The sequence below is a fragment of the Eschscholzia californica genome, unplaced genomic scaffold (assembly GCF_041429995.1).
Source record: "Eschscholzia californica isolate CP2 unplaced genomic scaffold, dmEscCali1.0.p SCAF_3, whole genome shotgun sequence".
Lineage (NCBI taxonomy): Eukaryota > Viridiplantae > Streptophyta > Magnoliopsida > Ranunculales > Papaveraceae > Eschscholzia > Eschscholzia californica.
The window spans coordinates 62,615,035-62,621,238 of NW_028238420.1; the positions used below are offsets into that span (position 1 = coordinate 62,615,035).

At 37.8% G+C, this 6,204-nt stretch overlaps 1 non-coding gene across 1 annotated transcript; it reads left to right on the forward strand.

Moving 5' to 3' along the window:
* Positions 1-1,176: 1,176 nt before the first annotated feature.
* LOC147553024 (small nucleolar RNA R71) lies at positions 1,177-1,283 on the forward strand. The gene has a single exon (XR_015239025.1). It is a non-coding gene; the product is annotated as a small nucleolar RNA R71 (small nucleolar RNA).
* The last annotated feature ends 4,921 nt before the right edge of the window (positions 1,284-6,204 follow it).

Consider the following 6,204-nt stretch of genomic DNA (forward strand, 5'->3'; position numbering starts at 1 on the left):
ATTGGTTTAGATGTCGAACTACAACTTAAGGATTTGCCCATAAGGCTCGGGACTAAGTCAGAAGTTTCCTTAAGTGAAGGTTCAACCAATCGTTTAAACATTATTCTCGTCTCGATATCATACGTGTCCTTAGAGAAATCTATAGCTCCGCTCAAGAGGGCATCCACCTCTAGTCCATCTTTACTAGCTACAAAGGTCTCAGGTAACAAACTAGTCATGTCGTTATGGTTCTCCTGAGCACTACTAGTATTGTCCCTCTTAACTATCGATGCCAGCATATTCATATCATTGGTAGGGAACAATCGTTGAGGGAAAGCGGAATGAGGTTTATCAACCAGTTCAGACTTAGATTTCGATTTTAAAACCTTGTTACGCCCATTACCATTCTCAAAAGTTGTAAGATCCTCGGGTATGTCTACCGTCATAGGAGTATCCAATCTAATCATTTCATCACTTCCAAGAATGAAGTTGGACTTAACATTAGCACTAGGTGTATTACCCTCACCTATACCCTTGAGATCTGTTGGAGTTTGGGGTTGTGAAACCCTTTTCTCGATGTCTTTTAATTTTTCCTCCATCTCTTTAAGGGCGTGCAAAGTGTTTTGGCTAATCTGAGTTTCTGCCTCATAAAATGATTTCGAAACATCTTCAAGAGTCCTCTCATGATGAGACGCATAAGTGAAACCGACTAAGGGCTCTTGAAGATTCTCATAATCATTTGTAAAGGCACCACTCCTCGAACCTACGACCTTCTCATGAATGTCTACAACATTTGTGCATCCTAGTGAGACCCCTCGAGAACGAGAAATCACGGGACATTCACCCGCTAGGTGTTCTTTACTTGCACAAATGCTACAAACAATATCAATAACTAAAGCATCATCCTGTACATCTATACATTCTTTTCGAGCCATGTAGGCAATTTTATCTTCTACTTCCTCATTCTCCTTTAAAAAGCATATGCCTCCTTTTGAGTAAAGGTTTCCTTCGGCTATATCTTCGTCACTCTTAACGGGTGTGTCCCAATCTTGGGCCTTCTCCGCTAAGAGGTCGAGATACTCCCAAGCCTCATTAGGACTTTTACTCATAAACTCTCCATTGCACATTACTTCCACGAAGTGTTTCATTTTAGAGGTCAAGCCATCGTAAAAGAACCCGATGACCCTCCATATTTCATAGTTATGATGTGGACATGCGAGAAGGAGGCCTTTAAATCTCTCCCAACACCCAAAGAAGGTCTCCTCTTTGTTTTGCTCAAAGTCCATAATTTCTCTTCTTAAGGTGTTGGTTCGATGAGTAGGGAAGAACTTTTTCAAAAACACCCTAGTCATCTCATCCCAACTGCTTATAGTCCTAGGCCTTAGAGAATGAAACCATATTTTCGACTTTTCTTTTAATGATAATGGAAATAGTTTGAGTTTAGCGACTTCCTCAAGTACTCCATTGATTGGGAGTATCGAGCAAATCTCATCGAACTCTCTCAAATGAAAATATGGATCTTCATTCTCTAAGCCTCGAAATATAGGAAGTAATGGAATAATCTCAGGGTCTATGTCTAAATTACACACATTACTCGGAAATATGATGCATGAAGGTATGCTAGCCATATTAGGTTCAAGGTAGTCCCTAAGACTTCTAAGCGGTCGATGAACCTCATACCCATCATTCCAACTATCATTCCCATTAACATCCATTGAAGCACAATTAAAACAAATGCAAGCAATCACAAGTGTTCAAGTCGACTACAACTATCAATAATAGACAAGATGCAAATGCACTTAAGCCGCTCAAATAGGTAAAGGTTAGGGAACGATACTAGAGGTGGCGTTTGTTACCACAATTGGATCCTCTTCCCTTTTCTTGTCTCTACCTTTTTATCCACAAACTTGTTTGCTTTCGTCCTTTAAAGCTCCTTGGATGAGTACCTCAAAGAAAACAAGAATTAAAAAGAAGCTAAAAAAAACAAAACAAACAAAGAAAATAAACGTCCAAGTATGCAAATAACACTAAACTAATGACCAAAACACGTAAACAATATCCTAACTACTAGACCTATCCCCGGCAGCGGCGCCAAAAACTTGATGCACCCGAAAAGGTTGCACACCCAAGCGGAGGTATCAAGTAGTAATCCGGCAAAGCCGGGATCGATCCAAGGATAGGAAGGTAGTTTGGATATCGAAGGGTCTTATCCCTCGGTTTAGAGATTAAAAGCTAACTTAGACTAAAAAGGAGAGAAACAAGGATAAATGGGGGGTTATGATATTGAATAAGAAACAAAAGAAAACAAATAAAACTAACTAAACAATATATGTAAACGGACGAGAGAGATTCGAGAGAAGAGTTGAAGGAACAAGAGTCGGGAAGCAACAAAAGTTGGGAGACGAATAAGTGAGCGAGGTGTCGAAGTCCGGGAATCCATGATAATAACTATAACTATGTACGGTCCAATCGAATGGATTGATGTAAATCTAGTCTCGATTCCTAAGGTGGACGTTCATAAGCACTACGTATGTCCGGAGATAATACTTAGTCAAACAAACGTCTAAATCGGTTAATCCCGAATCATCGAAAATGTCGTCTAGTCGCCTAACTATGTGAAATGCATGACAAGACACATGAAATTTGAATCTAGACTACGATCGATATCGATCACTTTGCCTAATCGATTAACTATGCGAAGTACTTGATAAGACACATGAAAAACGATTGAAACAAGTAATCAAAATAAGAGAACAACAATTTATTATCAAAACATTAAATCATATCAAACATAATCACAAATTCATCACATTTCATCCATATAATCGACACACTTGATTTAGCTAAACATGGTGATAAGTAATAAATGGAAAGAAGATGATGAGAAATCCCCCTTTTTCGATGTGGTTCGAGACTAGGTTCGTCGGAAAATTTGAGTAGTTAAAGTTCAGCCGATCTCCCCTTAGCAAATTTCTGGATTTCCCCTTAACAGTCAGACTCATCTTCTTCATTTAAAACCCACCACCATTAAAGCTTCACCAAGCTTTCTCTCTCTAATCACTTTTTATCAAAAACCAAATCAAACAACATAGGAAGATAGACAAAATGATGGAGAGTAAAAGCCCTAAAGTTTCCGGCCAAGAAGGTGGCCGGAACCCTAGAAATCTCCGGCCAAAGAAGGTGACTAAATCCGGCCAAAACCCATGAAATCCGTCCAAAATAGCAACAATCCCGGCCATTACACCATGTCCCTAGCCGACCCGTGCTGTCCCATGCGTCTAGAAGCTACCCGAGCACTAGGTGAGTGCTGGCCGTGCTTTGAAGCACTCCCGAGCTGCTCCAAAACAGCTCGGGTTGTTGCTGTTCTGCGGGGGTAAGCTGCAGCTGCTGCAAGTCGCGTCTGTGGCAGCAAGGTTGCTGCTGCAGCTCCCGTGAAGAAGGAGCTGCTGTGCTGTCCCGCGTTCCCTTCTCTGTCCCGCGCCGGCCAAAGCCTTGGCCGGCCCTTGTGTGCTGGCCGGCCAAGCTTGGCCGGCCCCTTCTTCTTCTCTTCCTCTCTCTTCAAATCCAAATCCTAGAAAGCCCTCAAGAACAAACAAAACCTAGCCTCCTCTTTCTCTCTCTTGTTATTAGCTTTGTCAAGAAGATGATGAATAGTCCTCTCCCTTTTCTCTAACTTGTGTATACCCAAACCCTAGACTTAGTCAAGTTTGACTAAGTCTTGGGCTATTTTGACTTAGACTTCTTTAAGAGGTGCTCATAGAAATCTTCCTTGCTTTCTCTTCTTTGGGCTCTTGGTTATGGGTTGGGCTTTGACTCTCATCTAGAAATCAAGGGGAGTGCCTTCAAGGAAAGACTTTGGCTTCTTTCTTTTGTAACTTCCCCGTCCGAACTCCGAATTGAATTCCGTTTTCACCGTCGAACTCGTCATTGACTTCACTTGTTGTTTGACTTCTGACTTTGACCAAAATGACCAAAATACCCCTGGTGCTCTTTTCTTCCATTTTGCCGCATAAGATGAAAATGTGATAATTCGCTCTCTTTATTCCGAATTACACGCCAAACCACAAATAAACTACCTAGCAATAAAAACACATAAATAATTAGAAATAGAACCCGAAAGGAACTAACTAATCAAAGTTAAGTGACCTAAATGTGGCATTTTCACGCCACATCAACAAGTCAAACAAATTGTCGGACCCACCATCCCTTTAAAGATCATCAAATTTGGTGGCCCTTTTTACTTAACATTTGTTAAATGGGACCCTTCTAATTTTCTTAGAGAGTTGAACTTCTTTTATATTTCTTTTAGAAATTAATGTTTTGGTGGCCTCTAAAAACCGGTGGCCTGAAGCGACGCTTTATTCGCTTTGGCCCAGGGCCACCCCTGTTGTTTCAGTAAGTAGAGATCGAGTATTTTAGAGAGAGAGATAGACAACACAATCACTTGTTGATTCGGATTCCATATATCTAAAAAGAGAGAGAGAGACCGAAACCCTAGCTGCAAATCGTTAGAGAGAGAGAGTTGCATCCACACAATCACTTGTTCATGGAGGTTGGGGAAAATCCTTCAGTAAACTCGTTCACTTTCACGTTCCCTGCTGGTCGATTTTTTTTTGCTGGGATGGAGAAGATAAGGAGGGTTATAAGTGCCCAATTTTTTGCTCGAAGGCGCCCCAGTTTTTTGGTTTGAGAAAGCCCGGGTTGAGCCCGTCACTTTTTTTTTTCTTCTTTTACCTTTTTTTTTTTTGTTTTTTTTTCCTTCCTTTCTGTAAGTAATTATATTCCTATTAAGGTTGTATATCTTATCTAGAAAATATAAAATACTGAAGTTAGAGAATAATTTTTTTGTAAGTTGTAGAAAATTTTATGTAAAAGTAAATTTAGGTAAGTTCCTAAGTTAGAGAAGAAGTGTTCCCATTAAAGATTTATATCTTATGTAAAATTAGATAATCTTTTCCCTTTAAGTTAAAGAATATAAAAAAATTAGGTAAGTTTCATAAACACTATTTTTAAGAAGGTAAAATTTATTTATCTTATAGTTTGAAAAAATATTTATAAGAAGGGTAAAATTTCTACTGTTTTGATCTAAAATTTTGTGTAAGGGTAAAATATTTATAAGTAGGGAGTCAAATAGGAATTAACTCTTCTTAAAAAGGTAAAATTTCTAATGTTTTGATTTGTTATCTTGTAGTTTCATATTTGCAATGTTTTATTTCAATTACTAACTTTTAAGATTATATACTATTTTAATTTAATTTCATATCTTCTAATAATATTAAGAAAAAAAGAAGGAAGTCCCGGTCAGACCCAGGTTGAGCCCAACCCGGATAGACTCGGTCTGGGTCAAGTCCCAGTCCCGAACTGGGCCATGGGTATAGCATGAAAAGTTGGGAATTTTTTGTTTGTTGTTAATACTCTCATTTTGTTTGTTGATAAACACGATAAGTCGATTACCGCCTAAACTAAATCAGTAATTACATGAAACAAAACTCGATGATAAACTGCTTCCGCCGAGACTCAATCCTAAAACCTCATGGGCTTAAGAGGGATTTCCTACCACTACACCAAAGGGTGGTGAACTTTTTTTTTTTTTTTTTTTTTTTTCTGGATTTTTCTACGTAGTGACTCTCAATCAAACTTGAATTTTATGTAATTGTTCTGTTTTATTTTTTCTTCTTTATTTATGTTTTTATCTTTTATGTTTTTTTCTCTTTAGCTTTAGTCCTTTGTCTTCATATTCATCATTCTCGTATTTATCATTTTTATGTTCAGCATCTCCACTCAGGGACGAAACCAAGATCACAGACTAAGGGGGCCAATGTAATATGAACTTGGTTGTTCTTATTTGACAATTTATTTAGATTTTATATTTATACTCCACTTATAAGAAATGTTCTTTATATACAAAGAAATAAGAGTGGTATCATCGATTAAAACTACGACTTGGGTTAATTTCATTTTATTTTCATCAATGAAGAACGTGTTCGAAATAGAGATTTTTTAGACAAACCTTTTGCTAAAAGAGTCACATTTCTTATTGTCCCATCAATTTCAATAAATGGTCTATTTCTTAAACTCGAAAAGAAAATTAAACATCTTGATAATAAATATGATATTTTCAATTAAAAAAATTGTTTACTAACTACGATTCAATAACTTTCAACAAAAAAAAGAAAAACTACGATTCAATATGTTTCTTGATGATTTCTCAAAAAAAAGTGTGCT